Below are 23630 nucleotides of genomic sequence, written 5' to 3'. Positions count from 1 at the left end.
CGCAATTTTAGCAAACACAGAAAAGGGCCTGTATTGGAGACCAAAAGTCTTCTACCACACTGCTTAGGATTTCAGCAACTTTAAAAACGTATTTCTAGTCTACAATCATCCACTTTACTACTGAGGTGGAAAAAATAGGACTTAATATGGCTATTGTTGCTTGACTGGTCTTTTTAAGACAATTGTCAAACAAGTTTGTACACAACATCATGGGCATGAGGCCTGTCCTTTCAGCTAAAATCCTAAAATAAACAGTGAATTTCTGTTGTGGGTCTTTTAACCTTCTGTCTGACTTTGTTTTTGTTGTTCACACAGGAGAGAGACATGACGATCGTGGATCCTCTGGGGAGCCTCAACAACATCATGAAGCTGAAGAGGAGAGTTTTTCCGCATCAGAACATCTCAAGAAACAGAAGCAGAAACGCACAGGGAAGAAACCTCAACGCTGCTCTGACTGTGGGAAGAGATTCACCTCTTCAGCAGACCTCAAAAGACATCAGAGAATCCACACAGGAGAGAAACCTTATAGCTGTGATCAATGTGGGAAGAGATTTACTGATCTAAGCAGCCTGAAAAGACACCAGAGAATTCACACAGGAGAGAAACCTTATAGCTGCACTGACTGTGGGAAGAGTTTTAATGTTCCAAGCAGCCTGAAAACACACCAAAGAATTCACACAGGAGAGAAACCTTATAGCTGCACTGACTGTGGGAAGAGTTTTAATGTTCCAAGCAGCCTGAAAACACACCAAAGAATTCACACGGGAGAGAAACCTTATAGCTGTGATCAATGTGGGAAGAGTTTTGTTTCATCTAGCCAGCTGACTGTACACCAGAGACCACACACAGGAGAGAAATGTTATAGCTGTGATCAATGTGGGAAGAGTTTTGTTTCATCGAGCAAGCTGACTGCACACCAGAAAACACACACAGGAGAGAAATCGTATAGCTGTGATCAATGTGGGAAGAGATACTCTGGTAAAAGATCTCTGATTAGACATCAGAAAATACATGAAGGAGTTGTTCCATGATATCAATAAAATGTCACAATGTAGAACCCTAAATGTTTGTCCCCTGTTCTATTGATTTCAACATGATATGGATATTAACCTCATCAAGGGAAAAATACAGGTTCTGAAATGAAAGAGTACTATTTATGTGATTAACAAAAAGTGTTGCGTTACACTTATCTCGTCGGTGATCCACTTGAATCAAAATGCAACACTTCAAAATGTAGCGAGCTGTTTACCACAGGTTGTCCTCTAACCAGTGATGTACACATTAAACCCAGATTCCATGTGGTTTTAGAGCTGTTTGTTTAATCAGGATGTGCAACCTCATCTCCCCCTCTCGCGCAATTGATTTCAACGTGATTTCGATATGAGTGATGACAAATAAGTGTTGCATTTCTCTTCGTTCTGGGGACCTCTACATTTAAATGCATTACTCTGAAATGTAGCTGACTGTCTTCTGCAGATTATCTAACCAGTGAGATAAAAGATTTTAAAATTCCAAAAGATATCTCCCATTTCCATGTGGTATTTTAGTTGTTAGTTTCAACAGCAGTTTCAACCTGATTTCCCCCAATAGATGTATTGCCAGTTGTCAAAACAGCGTTTTTGGTGCTTATAAGGAGCTCGTTTAAAAAAAAAAGATTTGTTTCACACTTTGTTGGTTACTACTTTTTTTGGTTACAACATTCCATATGCGTTATTTCATAGTTGTGATGTCTTAATTATTATTCTACAATGTAGAAAATAGTTAAAATTAAGAAAACCCTTGAATGAGTAGTGAGTGTGTCCAACTTTTGACTGGTACTGTATGTCTGAATGATATCAAATCTAATTGTATTATGTTTATTTGTCACATGCGCCGAATACAACAGTGAAATGCTTATATTTCGATGCACTCACAACATTCAGACATTTGTGTTACTGTCGTCAATAAAAAGTCCTCACAAACAGGCGTCTTCTCCCTTCGGACAACGACAACACTCTGACCTGAGTGGGCGGGTGTAGTGTCCGGATGCGCATTTCGAAGCGCTCTGATTGGTTGGGAATTTGCAGGGCTATGATGGGTGAGGGATAATTTAGGTAAGCTGAGCAGCCAATATAACGGGATTTAGGGGAAACTGAAGGGACTGTGAGGAGATGTTAGGGGAAATTGAAGGGACTGTGAGGGGACGTTAGGGGACACTGAAGGGACTGTGAGGGGACATTAGGGGAAACTGAAGGGACTGTGAGGGGACATTAGGGGAAACTGAAGGGACTGTGAGGGGACGTGAGGTAGAGAGGAGAGGAGCAGGATGTACTTTTTACTCACTACCAAATATGGCGTTGAGAGGAAGCCCAGTGAAAGATGAGTGGGAGATGATAGAGTGAAATGGATTTTGTCCAACATTCTGCACATTTTCTCATCGATGAAACGTTTGATCTAAATACAGTTTTCTGTTTCCATAACTAGAATCTGTAACAAACAGAGTGTACTACGTGTTGCTTTAAAATGGCGTTAAAAGGAGTGCAAGAGCGAATTGAGTTATTGCACGACCACACTTTACGCAGTGGGAGAAGATATGAGATGGATTCTGGCCATATGAACTCGGTAGCACAGAGTATATCAATTTGACATTGCAAAATTGTACATTGTGGGTAGTTTATAAGATATCCGGAAATAAATTAATAAATATGTAATAACGAAAAACATAACTGTTTGTACTTAATAGGTCATCAGATCGTGACTACAACTAAGTTACTAACTCTTTAACCACACTGTGTGGTTTCATTTGTGTGTAAAAAAAAATCATGCTTCCTTCCCTTCAACTTGTCTGAAAATAAAATAGATCCATTTTACTCAACTGCGTTAACCAAGGGTAAGTTTGTGAATAGCAACGCATATCTTGATGCTGCAATTTTTGTGCAATCACAGAAAGGGGCCTATATTGGTGACCAAAAGTAATCTGACACACTGCTTAGGGTTTCAGCAACTGTAATAATGTATTTATAGCCTGGAATCATCCACTATACTACTGTGGAAACAATAATACAAAACATGTCTATTGTTGCTCACTTGACTGTCTTTTTAAGATAATTGTCCAATAAGTTTGTAAAAGCATTTAAACATTCAACATACAATAGATGTCAATTGTTGTATAACATCCTGGGCATCACCTTTCAGCTAAAATAAACTATGTATTTCTGTTGTGGGCCTTTAAACATCTGTCTGACTTTGTCATCACACAGGAGAGAGACGTGACTGTCGTGGATCCTCTGGGGAGCCTCAACAACCCCATGAAGCTGATGAGGCAGAGGAGAGTTTTTCCAAATCAGAACACCTCAATAAACACCAGCAGAGACCCACAGGGAAGAGAACTCACCACTGCTCTGACTGTGGGAAGAGTTACTCAAGATCAGATTCACTAAAAGTACACCAGAGAATTCACACCGGAGAGAAACCTTTTAGCTGTGATCAATGTGGGAAAAGTTTTACTGAATCTAGACAGCTGACTATACACCAGAGAAAACACAGGAGAGAAACCTTACCTTTGCTCTGACTGTGGAAAGAGTTTTGTTTCATCAGAACATTTACAGTTACACCAGAGAACACACACAGGTGAGAAATCTCATAGCTGTGATCAATGTGACAAGAGATACTCTGATAAAAGACCTCTGATCAAACATCAGAAAATACATACATGATGAAGTTGTTTCAGGATATCAATGAAATAATGTCACAATGTAGAATGTTTTAACATTGTAGTAGGAGTAATTTAATGATGTCATAATGTAGAACCCTAAACGTTTGCCCCCTGTTCTATTGATTTCAGCATGATATGAATATTAGCCTCAGGGGGAAAAAGTGATTAACAAAGTGTTATGTTAGACTTACCTTGTCGGTGACCCACTTGAATCAAAATGGTAATGATATACCAAGATTCTGTGTGGTTTTTTTTAGCTGTTAGTTTTGACAGGACGTGCAACCTTATCTCGAGCAAATTAATTTCAACGAGTGATGACAAATAAGTGTTGCGTTTCTCTTAGTTTTGGGGACCCAATGTAGCCTACAGTCTTCTGCAAATACCAGTAATATGATTACTGTTGTGGCATGTTTTGTCATTTTGTCATTTCAATTTGTCATTTTAGTACATTTTACGTTGAAGTTTTCTGCATATTGGTTATTGATTTGGACACGTTAAAACTGTGTTTTGACATTGGGCTCCTCCCACCAAGCAAGATACTTAGTTGTTGTTACCACTGGTACTTCCTGTCCTCCTAGGATTAGTGGTGCAGGTTGATGTGTGAATGATGAGGTTACAGTCTAGATGAAAACCAAGATACTTAGTTGTTGTTACCACTGGTACTTCCTGTCCTCCTAGGATTAGTGGTGCAGGTTGTTGTTACCACTGGTACTTCCTGTCCTCCTAGGATTAGTGGTGCAGGTTGTTGTTACCACTGATACTTCCTGTCCTCCTAGGATTAGTGGTGCAGGTTGTGGATGGTCTCTAAAAAAAACACATCTGAATTTCCACAGACCTTTTCCCATTCAGGAGCATGTGGCCCACTCTTCCAGCTGCTTTACCTCCCAGCCCATGGAAATGTCCTCTTTGATGCTGGTTAATGGTACGGCTCGGGACAGCCCGACATCGTCTGCATACCCAGGGTCCAGAGTGTCACTGAAAACAACTTTTCGGGTGGACATGTGAAGGAGAAACAGATATTGTGACACACCAGAGGTGACAAATTAACCAATTTCTAGTGACCAATTAAACACATTTCTGTGTTCATGCAAGTGACTGATTCCTCATTGTCAGGATATGTCCAGACCCTTGTTTTGAGAACGAAAGATATCTCAGTTTCAAGGTCTCAGATTAGAGAGAAGAAGCCTTGTGAGCTATTGGTCTGTCACATGTTATGAACCACTATTGGTCGGTCACGTGAATGAAGCAAACGTTAATTCATTATGAATAATTAATAAGCTAAATCATACAAATATAACTTGTTTGCAGTATATGCGAGAACTAACGGGACTGCCCCTGTACAGCTCCTGACAGACGTGGTGCATTGAGTTGGTTGGAACCTCTCCAGCAAGCTGACAATAAAGAATTATTGATTAACTATTGACTTTGAGTGTCCCTTTGTTGAATTTCCATGACAGTCCTTTAAATGCCTTTTGGGAAACTCCAAGAGAGCTGTCATGTGCCATTTACTGAGGAGTGGCTTCTGTCTGGCCACTCTACCATACAGGCCTGATTGGTGGAATGCTGCAGAGATGGTTGTCCTTCTGGAAGTTTATCCTAAACATGGTGGTGGCAGCATCATGCTGTAGGGGTATTTTTCAGTCAAGTTTGGCTACTTCGAAGAATCTGAAATATAAAATATATTTTGTATTGTTTCACTATTATTCTACAATGTAGAAAAGAGTAAAAATAAAGAAAAACCCTTGTGTGTCCAAAGTTTTGACTGGTACTGTATATGATTGGAATGTTTTGTTAAGCCAGCAGCTAGATACTTGAAATGAGACATATAATCATGACATGATTAAAAAATGCTATTCACTGACATGGATAGGTAGCTAATGAAACACCAATGGACATTTACAGTAGCTGGCTCGGCTATTCAAACTGTAACATTGGCTAGCTTTACAATACATTGGATAAATGGTCCATGGAGTTACCTCTTCATACTATCAAGATAATTCTTATTGCAGCTGAATATTTTCAGTGCACTCTAAAAAATATATGTATCTTATTTCAGTATTTGGAGGCTAGATATATCTGTTTCTCTTCATCAGACAGCAGCTCATGTTTTCAGAAAAGGCTGTAGTTACATCGTAGATAAAAGCAGGCATTTTTTTAAGCATAAAAGCATTCAGTTGTAAATATAAGTAAATAAAAGCATTCAGTTTTACTGAAAATTAAATATAAACTCTACGTTTTACTCATCTGCGTTACCCACTCCAGTCAGCAGATGGCGGTCTGGGAATTTAAGGCGATGCTGCTGGTGTGACGTATAATGTAGTGGACGGAACGCTTCTTTCAACAGCAGCAACAGTTAGTGAGACACCTCGGTAGTTTGCTTGACAAAATAAACGAACCAATAAAGATTTTTAGTGTATATTAGCCAATGTGGTTTATCCCACTCCTGTCGTCTAGTGAGTTATCCAATCATTTATTATTTACGGTGTTGTAGTTATTAGTCAGCTAGCGGTCTGGTTAAGTTAGCATTAGCCTAGCTAGCTAACATCCCCGACCATGAGTTCACTAAGCTACTCTCCTCCAGCTAAAGAAGAGGTCTGCTGGACGGAGAAAGAGGGTCTCGTCAAAGAGGAGGAGGAAGAGGAGGCTGTTACAATACAAAAACATGAGGATGAAGCTATCACCGTGAAGGAAGAAGAGGAAGACGCGTTCAGAGTGAAAGAGGAAGAGGATGCAGTTTTTGGAGTGAAAAGGGAGGAAGAGGAAGAAACTGGATATCTGGGCCCGGTTTCCCCAAAGCACCTTAAGGCATCTAATGATGAACTGAGCAGTAAGATGGTTTTGAGAAACCGTTCCCTGATTAACACTAGTAAGTACTGTCTTAACAACAGAGGCACAAACTCTGCGGTTGTTGAACTGATGTTTGGTGTTAAAGGGGAAATCTGTAGTTGCTTCATCAATTTTTGGACTTTTAAATTATTTATATATAGCCATTGATTCTTCAAGAATATAACACATGCCTCATGAGCTTAGTTCAACTGTTGTACCCCATCAGATCCCCAAATAAGCTTTTTTACTCCAATGTTTAGAAACAATGTAAACCAACACTGTATAGCCTCAACATGGTTAAAACTATAATGTTGATATCATGGATGGTCAGTCCTTGCATCCATAGGTCTGTCTATGAATTTGAGAGTAGTTACATTTCTCCAGCCCCATCATCATCTTATTACCAAAACAGTGGTGGAATTACAGCTGTGTTATTGTTTTGACTGCATATTGGTTGATTGATTGATGTGATTTTTTAAAGGGGCAACCCTCGGATTTAAACAGCAACAAAATGGCTGCCCAGAGACATGGTTTGGTTAACAGCTGAGGGATGGGGGCTGGGAAATGTTACCACTCTTAAATTCATAGTGAAAGCTATTGTAGCAACCATAACCCAACACCAAGCGACCTCGTCAAGAAGTTCAGACATCGTGGCTTAACGATTATAAGGCTTGGCAGTCACTATGTATACAAGGACTGGACATCCAGAAGGTCAAAATGATAGTTTTAACCAGATTTTGAGGCTATACAGTGTTTGTTCATGAACAATGGCGTTTAACAAACTTATGTTTTGGTTTCTGATGGGGGAAATACAGTTGAATCATTTGAGGCATTTATAAGTTCTATTCTTCAAGAATCAATGGCTATTATGATGTCATAATGATATAATGTCTGACCCCATTTCGTCGATTGTTTGATCGATCGGCTGTTGGTCGACCAATATCTTTTTGTTGAGCAGTCGCAAATATAGATATTTTTTATGGCACAATAGACACTTGTCTGATTCGCTCTTGTCTCAGTGGACTAATCCATTTGTCTGATTCGCTCCTGTCTCAGTGGACTAATCCATTTGTCTGATTCGCTCCTGTCTCAGTGGACTAATCCATTTGTCTGATTCGCTCCTGTCTCAGTTGACTAATCCATTTGTCTGATTCGCTCCTGTCTCAGTGGACTAATCCATTTGTCTGATTCGCTCCTGTCTCAGTGGACTAATCCATTTGTCTGATTCGCTCCTGTCTCAGTGGACTAATCCACTTGTCTGATTCGCTCCTGTCTCAGTGGACTAATCCACTTGTCTGATTCGCTCCTGTCTCCGTGGACTAATCCATTGTGGAGGCTGTGGGGGTGGCACAATACAAGAAGTGGTGTGTATACTACATGCCAGGTGTAGACGACACGATTCTGCCCCTGATTTAGCTGTGTCAGACAAGTTTTTGTGATCAGGACAAAGTCCCCATGTCGTTACCTGCTCGGGGTGTGCGGCCGTCACCAACACTCATTTAATGCCGGCTGGTCAGAGAGACAATCATGTCTTTGAACCGTCCCAGATGTCCCAATAATTTCAAAACGTGTTTGATTTTTTTTTCGCCCTTATCTACAATGCTTTTGTAGTGGTGAGATGTGGAACGACCAGTTTTGAGAATGGTGATCAGAAATAGCCAATGAGAGCTCACAAGAGAAGAAGCCATGGAGATGATAACATTGTATAGACTACGACTAGGGCTATTACTAATACTACAACTGATACTACTACTACTACAACTAGTACTAATACTACTGATACTACTACTACTACTACAACTAGTACTAATACTACTACTACTACTAATACTACTACTACTGATACTACTACTACAACTAGTACTAATACTACTACTACTGATACTACTACTACAACTAGTACTAATACTACTGATACTACTACTACTACTGGCACTAATACTACTGATACTACTACTACTACTGGCACTAATACTACTGATACTACTACTAGTACTAATACTACTACTGGCACTAATACTACTGATACTACTACTACTACTGGCACTAATACTACTGATACTACTACTACTGATACTACTACTACAACTAGTACTGATACTACTACTAATACTACTACTACTGATACTACTACTACAACTAGTACTAATACTACTACTACAACTAGTACTAATACTACTGATACTACTACTACTACTGGCACTAATACTACTGATACTACTACTGATACTACTACTACTACTACTACTACTAATACTACTGGCACTAATACTACTGATACTACTGATACTACTACTACAACTAGTACTAATACTACTGATACTACTACTACTACTGGCACTAATACTACTGATACTACTAATACTACTGATACTACTAGTACTAATACTACTACTACTGATACTACTACTACAACTGGTACTAATACTACTACTACAACTAGTACTAATTCTACTACTACTGATGCTACTACAACTAGTACTAATACTACTACTAATACTACTAATACTTATACTACTGATACTACTACTAGTACTCCAGCAGGAGAGATTAATTACCATAATTTGTCATCTACAATGTGTGTTTGGTGACGGTAACTCCTGTTAATGCACCCCATGTAATATTATTACAGTCTTACCATGGCGAGAGTGGACACCTTGTTTACAGAGCTTATAACCTGTTTGCAGAGCTTATAACCGTTGTTTGCAGAGCTTATAACCGTTGTTTACAGAGCTTATAACCGTTGTTTACAGAGCTTATAACCGTTGTTTGCAGAGCTTATAACCGTTGTTTGCAGAGCTTATAACCGTTGTTTGCAGAGCTTATAACCGTTGTTTGCAGAGCTTATAACCTGTTTACAGAGCTTATAACCTATGTTTACAGAGCTTATAACCTATGTTTACAGAGCTTATAACCGTTGTTTACAGAGCTTATAACCTATGTTTACAGAGCTTATAACCTATGCTACACTGGTCAAATCAATCAAATCAAATTTTATTTGTCACATACACATGGTTAGCAGATGTTAATGCGAGTGTAGCGAAATGCTTGTGCTTCTAGTTCCGACAATGCAGTAATAACCAACGAGTATTCTAACTAACAATTCCTAATCTACTGTCTTATACACAGTGTAAGGGGATAAAGAATATGTACATAAGGATATATGAATGAGTGATGGTACAGAGCAGCATAGGCAAGATACAGTAGATGGTATCGAGTACAGTATATACATATGAGATGAGTATGTAAACAAAGTGGCATAGTTAAAGTGGCTAGTGATACATGTATTACATAAGGATGCAGTCGATGATATAGAGTACAGTATATACGTATGCATATGAGATGAATAATGTAGGGTAAGTAACATTATATAAGGTAGCATTGTTTAAAGTGGCTAGTGATATATTTACATCATTTCCCATCAATTCCCATTATTAAAGTGGCTGGAGTTGAGTCAGTGTCAGTGTGTTGGCAGCAGCCACTCAATGTTAGTGGTGGCTGTTTAACAGTCTGATGGCCTTGAGATAGAAGCTGTTTTTCAGTCTCTCGGTCCCAACTTTGATGCACCTGTACTGACCTCGCCTTCTGGATGATAGCGGGGTGAACAGGCAGTGGCTCGGGTGGTTGATGTCCTTGATGATCTTTATGGCCTTCCTGTAACATCGGGTGGTGTAGGTGTCCTGGAGGGCAGGTAGTTTGCCCCGGTGATGCGTTGTGCAGACCTCACTACCCTCTGGAGAGCCTTACGGTTGAGGGCGGAGCAGTTGCCGTGCCAGGCGGTGATACAGCCCGCCAGGATGCTCTCGATTGTGCATCTGTAGAAGTTTGTGAGTGCTTTTGGTGACAAGCCGAATTTCTTCAGCCTCCTGAGGTTGAAGAGGCGCTGCTGCGCCTTCTTCACGATGCTGTCTGTGTGAGTGGACCAATTCAGTTTGTCTGTGATGTGTATGCCGAGGAACTTAAAACTTGCTACTCTCTCCACTACTGTTCCATCGATGTGGATAGGGGTGTTCCCTCTGCTGTTTCCTGAAGTCCACAATCATCTCCTTAGTTTTGTTGACGTTGAGTGTGAGGTTATTTTCCTGACACCACACTCCGAGGCCCTCACCTCCTCCCTGTAGGCCGTCTCGTCGTTGTTGGTAATCAAGCCTACCACTGTTGTGTCGTCCGCAAACTTGATGATTGAGTTGGAGGCGTGCGTGGCCACGCAGTCGTGGGTGAACAGGGAGTACAGGAGAGGGCTCAGAACGCACCCTTGTGGGGCCCCAGTGTTGAGGATCAGCGGGAGGAGATGTTGTTACCTACCCTCACCAACTGGGGGCGGCCCGTCAGGAAGTCCAGTACCCAGTTGCACAGGGCGGGTCGAGACCCAGGGTCTCGAGCTTGATGATGAGCTTGGAGGGTACTATGGTGTTGAATGCCGAGCTGTAGTCGATGAACAGCATTCTCACATAGGTATTCCTCTTGTCCAGATGGGTTAGGGCTGTGTGCAGTGTTGTTGAGATTGCATCGTCTGTGGACCTATTTGGGCGGTAAGCAAATTGGAGTGGGTCTAGGGTGTCAGGTAGGGTGGAGGTGATATGGTCCTTGACTAGTCTCTCAAAGCACTTCATGATGACGGAAGTGAGTGCTACGGGCGTTAGTCGTTTAGCTCAGTTACCTTAGCTTTCTTGGGAACAGGAACAATGGTGGCCCTCTTGAAGCATGTGGGAACAGCAGACTGGTATAGGGATTGATTGAATATGTCCGTAAACACATCAGCCAGCTGGTCTGCGCATGCTCTGTGGGCGCGGCTGGGGATGCCGTCTGGGCCTGCAGCCTTGCGAGGGTTAACACGTTTAAATGTTTTACTCACCTCGGCTGCAGTGAAGGAGAGACCGCATGTTTCCGTTGCAGGCCGTGTCAGTGGCACTGTATTGTCCTCAAAGCGGGCAAAAAAGTTATTTAGTCTGCCTGGGAGCAAGACATCCTGGTCCGTGACTGGGCTGGATTTCTTCCTGTAGTCCGTGATTGACTGTAGACCCTGCCACATGCCTCTTGTGTCTGAGCCGTTGAATTGAGATTCTACTTTGTCTCTGTACTGACGCTTAGCTTGTTTGATAGCCTTACGGAGGGAATAGCTGCACTGTTTGTATTCAGTCATGTTACCAGACACCTTGCCCTGATTGAAAGCAGTGGTTCGCGCTTTCAGTTTCATGCGAATGCTGCCATCAATCCAAGGTTTCTGGTTAGGGAATGTTTTAATCGTTGCTATGGGAACGACATCTTCAACGCAAGTTCTAATGAACTCGCACAACGAATCAGCGTATTCGTCAATGTTGTTATCTGACGCACTACGAAACATGTCCCAGTCCACGTGATGGAAGCAGTCTTGGAGTGTGGAGTCAGCTTGGTCGGACCAGCGTTGGACAGACCTCAGCGTGGGAGCATCTTTTTTTAGTTTTTGTCTGTAGGCAGGTATCAGCAAAATGGAGTCGTGGTCAGCTTTTCCGAAGGGGGGCGGGGCAGGGCCTTATATGCGTCGCGGAAGTTAGAGTAACAGTGATCCAAGGTTTTCCGCCCTGGTTGCGCAATCACTATGCTGATAAAATTTAGGGAGTCTTGTTTTCAGATTAGCCTTGTTAAAATCCCCAGCAACAATGAATGCAGCCTCCGGATAAATGGTTTCCAGTTTGCAAAGAGTTAAATAAAGTTTGTTCAGAGCCATCGATGTGTCTGCTTGGGGTGGGATATATACGGCTGTGATTATAATCGAAGAGAATTCTCTTGGTAGATAATGCGGTCTACATTTGATTGTGAGGAATTCTAAATCAGGTGAACAGAAGGATTTTAGTTCCTGTATGTTTCTTTCATCGCACCATGCCTTGTTAGCCATAAGGCATACACCCCCACCCCTCTTCTTACCAGAAAGGTGTTTGTTTCTGTCGGCGCGATGCGTGGAGAAACCCGTTGGCTGCACCGCTTCGGATAGCGTCTCTCCAGTGAGCCATGTTTCCGTGAAGCACAGAACGTTACAGTCTCTGATGTCCCTCTGGAATGCTACCCTTGCTCGGATTTCATCAACCTTGTTGTCAAGAGACTGGACATTGGCAAGAAGAATGCTAGGAAGTGGGGCACGATGGTGCCCGTCTCCGTAGTCTGACCAGAAGACCGCCTCGTTTCCCTCTTTTTCGGAGTCGTTCTTTTGGGTCGCTGCAGGCGATCCATTCCGTTGTTCTGTTTGTAAGGCAGAACACAGGATCCGCGTCGCGAAAAACATATTCTTGGTCGTACTGATGGTGAGTTGACGCTGATCTTATATACAGTAGTTCTTCTCGACTGTATGTAATGAAACCTAAGATGACCTGGGGTACTAATGTAAGAAATAACACGTAAAAAAAAAAAAACTGCATAGTTTCCTAGAACTTGCGAAGCGAGGCGGCCATCTCTGTCGGCGCCGGAAAACATGTTGGTTTATTTCATTCCATTTATTAGTTTTGTCAATTTATTTGAATTGCTTGTCGTGCTCCTGTCAATCAAGAAGTATATTTTTTTCTTCACCTCAAACAGCAAGTAAACAAAGTCTGTTTTTACATCCATTGAGAATGACAATAGTTCCTCGATGTGGCAGATTTAGGTAGTTCCCTTTTAGATAAACACTCTGCAAAAATATATAAGTCGTCCTCTGATTCATTGGAGACATCAGAAAATAGACCAGATTACTTCCTGTCTGTGTGGATCTCACTGGCGCGTGAAACCAAGAGCATATTGGATGAATGTCATATTTCAGTCACCCAGTAAATGATACTCACATTTTCACTGTACCCATCATGAGGTTGCTACCCATCACAAATTAATGTTTACAACAACGTAGGGTGCACAGGTTGAGAGAAACATTTGAGTTATTCCTTCTCGCATCTACGCGCTCTCCTCTCCTCTCACATTTTCGTTTGTGGACTTCAATGCATAACACATCATCTGTACGTGACCAGGATAAAAAAAAAAACTTTCCAAGCCAAACCATATCAAAACTGCTACACACAGCCTACATCGTTGTCACCATATTAGCTAAAGTAACGTCATAGTCAACACAGCCAATAGGACTAACGCATTAGTAAACCTGCTACAATCATGCAGTAACTTTACAGTGTACAGTCAGTAAGCAGTTTAGCAGTTACATGCCACGTTGGTTTTCCTTTGTAAAATTATAAGCTTACCTTTGATTTGGAAGAGTTCAATGTTGTGTTGGATAGTCATAGCCAGCAAGCTAACATAGCATCCCTCTGTTATAGCCAGCTAGCTAACATAGCATCCCTCTGTTATAGTCAGCTAGCTAACATAGCATCCCTCTGTTATAGCCAGCTCGCTAACATAGCTTCCCTCTGTTATAGCCAGCTAGCTAACATAGCTTCCCTCTGTTATAGCCAGCTAGATAACATAGCACCCCTCTGTTATAGCCAGCTAGCTAACATAGCATCCCTCTGTTATAGTCAGCTAGCTAACATAGCATCCTCTGTTATAGTCAGCTAGCTAACATAGCATCCCTCTGTTATAGTCAGCTAGCTAACATAGCATCCGTCTGTTATAGCCAGCTAGCTAACATAGCATCCCTCTGTTATAGCCAGCTAGCTAACATAGCATCCCTCTGTTATGGCCAGCTAGCTAACATAGTATCCCACTGTTATAGCCAGCTAGCTAACATAGCATCCCACTGTTATAACCAGCTAGCTAACATAGCATCCCTCTGTTATAGCCAGCTAGCTAACATAGCATCCCTCTGTTTGAGCAGGGTGTTTCAGTAGGCTAAACTAGCTAGCTGCATTTGCTAGCTAAGTAAGTCAAACTAAAAAAAATGACACTATTGCTTTTCCTTAATTTAAGAAATTAATTTGTTTTAAACTGTTGAACTATCTGTAGGTTATGTTTTCAGTACTAGATTAATTCTCTGATCCTTTGATTGCGTGGACAACATGTCAGTTCATGCTGTAAGAGCTCTGATAAGTTGGAGGACAATCTCCGGAAGTTGTCATAATTACTGTGTAAGTCTATGGAAGGGGGTGAGAACTATGAACCTCCAGGTTTTGTATTGAAGCCAATGTACCCAGAAGAGGACGGAAGCCAGCAGTTCTCTGGCTACACCATGGTGCTACCCAGTGGTGTAAAGTATTTAAGTAAAAATACTTTAAAGTACTACTTGAGTCATTTTGGGGGTATCTGTACTTTACTATTTGTATTTTTAACTACTTTTACTTCACTACATTCCCCTCAGAAAATGTACTTTTTACTCCAAACATTTTCCTTGACACCCAAAAGTACTCGTTACATTTTGAATGCTTAGCAGGACAGGAAAATAGTCAAATTCACGCACTTAACAACCGAACATCCCTTGTCATCTCTACTGCCTCTGATCTGGAGCACTCACTAAACAGAGAACATCCCGGTCATCTCTACTGCCTCTGATCTGGAGCACTCACTAAACAGAGAACATCCCCGGTCATCTCTACTGCCTCTGATCTGGAGCACTCACTAAACAACCGAACATCCCCGGTCATCTCTACTGCCTCTGATCTGGAGCACTCACTAAACAACCGAACATCCCGGTCATCTCTACTGCCTCTGATCTGGAGCACTCACTAAACAACCGAACATCCCGGTCATCTCTACTGCCTCTGATCTGGAGCACTCACTAAACAACCGAACATCCCCGGTCATCTCTACTGCCTCTGATCTGGCGCACTCACTAAACAACCGAACATCCCCGGTCATCTCTACTGCCTCTGATCTGGAGCACTCACTAAACAACCGAACATCCCCGGTCATCTCTACTGCCTCTGATCTGGCGCACTCACTAAACAGAGAACATCCCCGGTCATCTCTACTGCCTCTGATCTGGAGCACTCACTAAACAGAGAACATCCCCGGTCATCTCTACTGCCTCTGATCTGGAGCACTCACTAAACAACCGAACATCCCCGGTCATCTCTACTGCCTCTGATCTGGAGCACTCACTAAACAACCGAACATCCCCGGTCATCTCTACTGCCTCTGATCTGGAGCACTCACTAAACAACCGAACATCCCCGGTCATCTCTACTGCCTCTGATCTGGCGCACTCACTAAACAGAGAACATCCCCGGTCATCTCTACTGCCTCTGATCTGGCGCACTCACTAAACAACCGAACATCCCCGGTCATCTCTACTGCCTCTGATCTGGCGCACTCACTAAACAGAGAACATCCCGGTCATCTCTACTGCCTCTGATCTGGAGCACTCACTAAACAGAGAACATCCCCGGTCATCTCTACTGCCTCTGATCTGGAGCACTCACTAAACAACCGAACATCCCCGGTTATCTCTACTGCCTCTGATCTGGAGCACTCACTAAACAGAGAACATCCCCGGTCATCTCTACTGCCTCTGATCTGGCGCACTCACTAAACACTTATGCTTTGTTTGTAAATTATGTTGGAGTGTGCCCCTGGCTTTCCGTAAATAAATAAAAAACAAGAAAATGTTGTCATCTGGTTTGCTTAATATAAAGAATTTGAACATATTTATATTCTTACTTTTGATACTTAAGTATATTTTAAACCAAATACTTTTAGACTTTTACTAGAATTTTACTGGGTGATTAGTCATTTTCTATTAAATTATCTTTACTTTTACTCAAGTATGACAATTTGGGTACTTTTTTCCAACACTGGTGCAACCCAACAGAGTGCTGTTGTGGCTACTGCCTTCATTGAAACACAGTCTTTTAATACATAATTTGGTGACGCGAATATACACTGCTCAAAAAAATAAAGGAAACACTTAAACAACACAATGTAACTCCAAGTCAATCACACTTCTGTGAAATCAAACTGTCCACTTAGGAAGCAGCACTGATTGACAATACATTTCACATACTGTTGTGCAAATGGAATATACAACAGGTGGAAATTATAGGCAATTAGCAAGACACCCCCAATAAAGGAGTGGTTCTGCAGGTGGGGACCACAGACCACTTCTCAGTTCCTATGCTTCCTGGCTGATGTTTTGGTCACTTTTGAATGCTGGCGGTGCTTTCACTCTAGTGGTAGCATGAGACTTTTAATAAATTATTTGGTGACGTGAACATATTTATCTACATGAATTATGTTATGATCAGGGAAGAAGAAGAAAACACGCCAAAGGGAACAGTTGGTTAGGATCCCATAAGATGGCCGCTTTCCAATGCATTTCCTAATAACATTCTCTGCTAACTGTCTGAATCGCCGCGTCCCCAGCCAGCCCAACCACTCACTGGACCCATATTTGCTTTCAATCTCTTTTCGATTTTTAATTCGATTATACCTCCTGGTAACCTGCCTCACCCAATGTGATACGGAATCTGCGGTTATTTTTAATTTTTAGAACACATTCAAGAACCTCCAGAAGCTAACCAGCTAACTAGCTACAAGCTATTTAGCCATGGTTAGCCACTGCTAGCGGCTTTACCTTCTGCACAGCCAGCCAGTTTTTATTTACCTGGATAATACTCGCCAGTCCAGCTTCCCTGTCACATCCACCGCTGCCCCCTGGACACTGATCACCTGGCTACATAGCTGATGCATGCTGGACTGTCCATTAATCACGGTACTCCATTCTGCTTGTTTATGTTTTATCTGTCGGCCCCAGCCGCACTCAGGCTCTGTGTGTAGTTAATCCGACCCTCCCTGCCAAGTCAACGCCATTTTACCTGCTGTTGTTGTGCTAGCTGATTAGCTGTTGTTGTCTCACCTACTGTTTTAGCTAGCTCTCCCAATTCAACACCTGTGATTACTGTATGCCTCGCTGTATGTCTCTCTCAAATGTCAATATGCCTTGTATACTGTTGTTCAGGTTAGTTATCATTGTTTTAGTTCACAATGGAGCCCCTAGTTCCATTCTTTATACCCCTGATACCCCCTTTGTCCCACCTCCCACACATGCGGTGACCTCACTCATTACAACCAGCATGTCCAGAGATACAACCTCTCATCATCACCCAGTGCCTGGGCTTACCTCCGCTGTACCCGCACCCCACCATACCCCTGTCTGCGCATTATGCCCTGAATATATTCTACCATGCCCAGAAATCTGCTCCTTTTATTCTCTGTCCCCAACGCTCTAGGCGACCAGTTTTGATAGCCTTTAGCCGCACCCTCATACTACACCTCCTCTGTTCCGCGGGTGATGTGGAGGTAAACCCAGGCCCTGCATGTCCCCAGGCACCCTCATTTGTTGACTTCTGTGATCGAAAAAGCCTTGGTTTCATGCATGTCAACATCAGAAGACTCCTCCCTAAGTTTGTTTTACTCACTGCTTTAGCACACTCTGCTAACCCTGATGTCCTTGCCGTGTCTCAATCCTGGCTCAGGAAGGCCACCAAAAATTCTGAGATTTCCATACCCAACTATAACATTTTCCGTCAAGATAGAACTGCCAAAGGGGGAGGAGTTGCAGTCTACTGCAGAGATTGACATTACTTTGCAGGCTTACGTTCCAGGTCCATACCCAAAAGGTTCAAACTACTAATCTTAAAAATTACTCTCTCCAGAAATAAGTCTCTCACTGTTGCCGCCTGCTACCCCCCCTCAGTCAGTCATGAAAGCTAAAGCCAGCTTCTTCAAGCAGAAATTTGCATCCTGTAGCTCCAACTCCAAAGAGTTCTGGGACACTGTGAAGTCCATGGAGAACAAGAGCACCTCCTCCCAGCTGCCCACTGCACTGAGGCTGGGTAACACGGTCACCACCGATAAATCCATGATTATCGAAAACTTCAACAAGCATTTCTCAACGGCTGGCCAGCTCCGCCCCCACGCAGCTACTCGCCCAAGCCTCTCCAGTTTCTCCTTTACCCAAATCCAGATAGCAGATGTTCTGAAAGAGCTGCAAAACCTGGACCCGTACAAATCAGCTGGGCTTGACAATCTGGACCCTCTATTTCTGAAACTATCCGCCGCCATTGTCGCAACCCCTATTACTAGCCTGTTCAACCTCTCTTTCATATCGTCTGAGATCCCCAAGGATTGGAAAGCTGCCACAGTCATCCCCCTCTTCAAAGGGGAGACACCCTGGACCCAAACTGTTACAGACCTATATCCATCCTGCCCTGCCTATCTAAGGACTTCGAAAGCCAAGTCAACAAACAGGTCACTGACCATCTCGAATCACACCGTACCTTCTCCGCTGTGCTATCTGGTTTCCGAGCCGGTCACGGGTGCACCTCAGCCACGCTCAAGGTACTAAACGATATCATAACGGCCATCGATAAAAGACAGTACTGTGCAGCCGTCTTCATCGACCTTGCCAAGGCTTTCGACTCTGTCAAAATATTCTTATCGGCAGACTCAGTAGCCTTGGTTTTTCTGATGACTGTCTTCCCTGGTACACCAACTACTTTGCAGGTTCTCTGGCAGTCTCTATGGGGGTGCCACAGGGTTCAATTCTCGGGCCGACTCTTTTCTCTGTATATATCAATGATGTTGCTCTTGCTGCGGGCGATTCCCTGATCCACCTCTACGCAGACGACACCATTCTATATACTTCCGGCCCGTCCTTGGACACTGTTCTATCAAACCTCCAAACAAGCTTCAATGCCATACAACACTCCTTCCGTGGCCTCCAACTGCTCTTAAACGCTAGTAAGAGCAGTTGCCAAACTTACCCTAGTAAAACTGACTATCCTACCGATCCTCGACTTCGGCGACGTCATCTACAAAATAGCTTCCAACACTCTACTCAGCAAACTGGATGCAGTTTATCACAGTGCCATCCGTTTTGTCACTAAAGCACCTTATACCACCCACCACTGCGACTTGTATGCTCTAGTCGGCTGGCCCTCGCTACATATTCGTTGCCAGACCCACTGGTTCCAGGTCATCAACAAGTCCATGCTAGGTAAAGCTCCGCCTTATCTCAGTTCACTGGTCACGATGGCAACACCCACCCGTAGCACGCGCTCCAGCAGGTGTATCTCACTGATCATCCCTAAAGCCAACACCTCATTTGGCCGCCTTTCGTTCCAGTTCTCTGCTGCCTGTGACTGGAACGAATTACAAAAATCGCTGAAGTTGGAGATTTTTATCTCCCTCACCAACTTCAAACATCTGCTATCTGAGCAGCTAACCGATCGCTGCAGCTGTACATAGTCTTATCGGTAAATAGACCACCCAATTTTACCTACCTCTTCCCCATAATGTTTTTATTTATTTGCTTTTCTGCTCTTTTGCACACCAATATCTCTACCTGTACATGACCGTCTGATCATTTATCACTCCAATGTTAATCTGCAAAATTTTAATTATTTGCCTACCTCCTCATGCCTTTTGCACACAATGTATATAGACTTATAGACTTTTTTTTCTGTGTTATTGACTTGTTTATTTTTACTCCATGTGTAACTCTGTGTTGTCTGTTCACACTGCTATGCTTTATCTTGGCCAGGTTGCAGTTGCAAATAAGAACTTGTTCTCAACTAGCCTACCTGGTTAAATAAAGGTGAAATAAAATTTTACAAAACAACTTCTTAAGGCTAGCCGTCCCGCTAGTGGGAGACCAGTCGACAACATCCAGTGAAATTGGAGGGCGCGCAATTCAAATTAAATAATTGTAATAAACATTCATGAACATACAAGTATCTTATATGATTTAAAAGACTCAATTCTTGTTAATCTAACTGTGTTGTCCAATTTACAATAGGCTTTACAGCGAAAGCATACCATGCGATTGTCTGAGGACGGCGCCCCTCGTAAAAATTCACAAATAGCGATTTAAATAAATCACTTACTTCTGAAAATCCTCCTCTGTTTGCAATCCCAAGGGTCCCAGCTACAACATGAATGGTCGTTTTGTTAGATAAAATCCTTTATATCCCAAGAAGTCAGTTTAGTTGGCGCCATCGATTTCAGTAATCCACTCGTTCAACATGCAAACAAAGGAATCCAAAAAGCTGCCGCTAAATTTTGTTATTTATATTATAATAATATAATATTTTGCAACTACATTTCTATTTAATCCTAAAATGTAAATAAACTATAATGTTTCATACTTCATCGCGCGACGACAGACTGATATTGTACCGGGACTCTTTGTACAAAAACTCAAAAATTCGTGCTCGTTTTTGAAGAAACAAGCCTGAAACAATGAACTAAGACCGTTGACATCTAGTGGAAGCCATTGGAATTGCAATCTGGGAGCCGGAATTACATAGGACCCATACCTTTCTATTATAAGAGCCTGGGACCTCACGACAACAAAAAATCTGGTTGTTTTTTCTTTGGATTTTTGCCTGCCATATCAATTGTGTTATAGTCTCAAACCTCAGACAAACGGCAAAGTGTTTTCTATTCAATGCTACCAAATATATGCAAACCCTTCTTCTGGGCCAATTGTAATCTACGACCTTTAGTACTTGATGTTAATAAAGTCTTTTGTTGTTGACATCTTTGTTTTGTTTTAAGCCACATTCACATGTTCAAGCATTTCGCTACACTCGTAATTGTAATCTACTTGAAGTTAATAAAGTCTTTTATTGTTGACATCTTTGTTTTTTTAAGCCTCACTGCTTTATCACATGGCCACATTCTCATGTTCCAATGTGAATTCTTTAAGAGATGGGCGGGTCTAAGGCTCTAGAGGGAGTGAAAGATGATAAATGGGCATGAACAAAGAGCAGCACTGAAGATATACAGCAATAGACAATGTAGTAATGATAATGGTTTGCCTAATGGGGGAACCTGGTGAGATAAATACTCTTCATGGTTTGCCCAATGGGGGAACCTGGTGAGATAAATACTGTTAATGGTTTGCCTAATGGGGGAACTTGGTGAGATAAATACTGTTAATGGTTTGCCTAATGGGGGAACCTGGTGAGATAAATACTGTTAATGGTTTGCCTAATGGGGAACCTGGTGAGATAAATACTGTTAATGGTTTGCCTAATGGGGGAACCTGGTGAGATAAATACTGTTAATGGTTTGGGGAACCTGGTGAGATAAATACTGTTAATGGTTTGGGGGAACCTGGTGAGATAAATACTGTTAATTTGGTGAAACTATTCCTTTTCTAAATAATATGTTCTTTAAGAAATGGGCGGGTCTAAGGCTCGAGAGGGTGTGAACAAAGAGCAGCACTGAATATATACAGCAATGGACAATGTAGTAATGATAATGGTTTGCCTAATGGGGAACCTGGTGAGATAAATACTGTTCATGGTTTGCCTAATGGGGGAACCTGGTGATATAATGTTCAGAGTATCCATTAAGGCAATGTGGTGAAAGTATTCCTTTTCTAAATAATATGTTTCCCACGGATTAATGTTTTGTGAACAAAGAGCAGCACTGTAGCTGTACAACAACAGAAAAAAGTAATCTGACGCACTGCTTCGGGTTTCAGTAACTGCAATAATGTATTTATAGCCTGGAATCAACCACTATACTACTGTGGAAACAATAATACAAAACATGTCTATTGTTGCTCACTTGACTGTCTGTTTAAGATAATTGTCAATTTAGTTTGTAAAAGCATTTAAACATTCATTACAGACCTCAATTGTTGTACAACATCCTGGGCATCACCTTTTTAGCTCAAATCAACAGTGGATTTCTACTGTTGTGGGCCTTTAACCATCTGTCTGACTTTGTCATCACACAGGAGAGAGACGTGACTGTCGTGGATCCTCTGGGGAGCCTCAACAACATCATGATGCTGACGAGGCAGAGAAAAAATCACAATTACACCAGAGAACACACACAGGAGAGAAACATTTTAGCTGTGATGAATGTGGGAAGAGTTTTACTAAGCCAAGCAACCTGATATCACACCAGAGAACACACACAGGAGAGAAGCCTTACCACTGCTCTGGCTGCGGAAAGAGGTTCTCAAGAGCAGAGAACCTAAAAGTACACCAGAGAAGCCATACAGGAGAGAAACCTTATAGCTGTGATCAATGTGGGAAGAGGTTTCTTTTGTCAGGACATTTAAAAGCGCACCAGAGAATACATACAGGAGAGAAACCTTATAGCTGTGATCAATGTGGGAAGAGTTTTACTCAGTCGTGCAACCTGATATCACACCAGAGAATACACACTGGAGAGAAATATCACCGCTGCTCTTATTGTGGGAAGAGATGCACCACTTTTTCAGACCTCAAAAGACATCAGAGAATCCACACAGAAGAGAAACCTTATAGCTGTGATCAATGTGGGAAGATGTTTACTCAGTCAAAGAACCTGATATCACACCAGAGAACGCATACAGAAGAGAAGCCTTACCACTGCTCTGTCTGCGGGAAGAGTTTCCACAGATCAGATTCACTAAGAAGACACCAGCGAACACACACGTGAGAACTCTCTTAGCGAGAAATCTCATAGCTGTGAACTATGTGACAAGAGATACTCTGATAAAAGATCTCTGATTAAACATCAGAAAATACATGGAGTTGTTTCATGATATCAATGAAATAATGTTACAATGTAGAATGTTTTAACATTGTAGTAGGAATGTTTTAATGATGTCACAATGTAGAATGTTTTAACATTGTAGTTGAAAAATCCAGGTTCTGAATTGAAAGAGTTAAACATACAAAGTGTTTTGTTACATTTACCCTGTTGGTGGCCCACTTGAATCAAAATGCAACACTTCAAAATGTAGCTAGCTGTTTTCTACAAATTGTCCTCTAAACAGTGATGTACACATTATTCCCAGATTCCTTGTGGTTTTTGAGCTGTTAGTTTTAACAGGACGTGCAACCCCCCCCCCCCCCCCATCACAAAATGTATTTCCAGGTGATATCGATATGAGTGATGACAAATAAGTGTTGCATTTCTCTTCGTTTTGGGGACCCCTAAATTTAAATGCATCACTCCAAAAATGTAGATGACTGTCTTCTGCTAATTGTCTTTTTTCCACTACTGAAGAAGCATGACTCAAATCACCTCATATTTCAAACATTCAGCCTGACAAAATATACATGTTTTATTATTCCATTGCCTTATGTTAATTGTTGCTAATACCTATTAACAAAGGGGTGAACATTTGGTTTTGATATTGAATATTATATAACATTTTCAATTCATGTAACGTTTGCAACCAACTTACAGTTTGTATAAATGTTTATAAAACAAT

At 41.9% G+C, this 23630-nt stretch overlaps 1 pseudogene; it reads left to right on the top strand.

Annotated features, from left to right (window-relative positions):
• The window catches only part of LOC135525650 (zinc finger protein 91-like), a 43620-nt pseudogene that overhangs the window by 5498 nt on the left and 14492 nt on the right, over positions 1-23630 (top strand).

Source organism: Oncorhynchus masou, chromosome 5, assembly GCF_036934945.1.
Source record: "Oncorhynchus masou masou isolate Uvic2021 chromosome 5, UVic_Omas_1.1, whole genome shotgun sequence".
Taxonomy (NCBI): Eukaryota; Metazoa; Chordata; class Actinopteri; order Salmoniformes; family Salmonidae; genus Oncorhynchus; species Oncorhynchus masou.
Note: the sequence above shows the minus strand (reverse complement) of the source record. Positions and strands in the feature narration are given on the sequence as shown.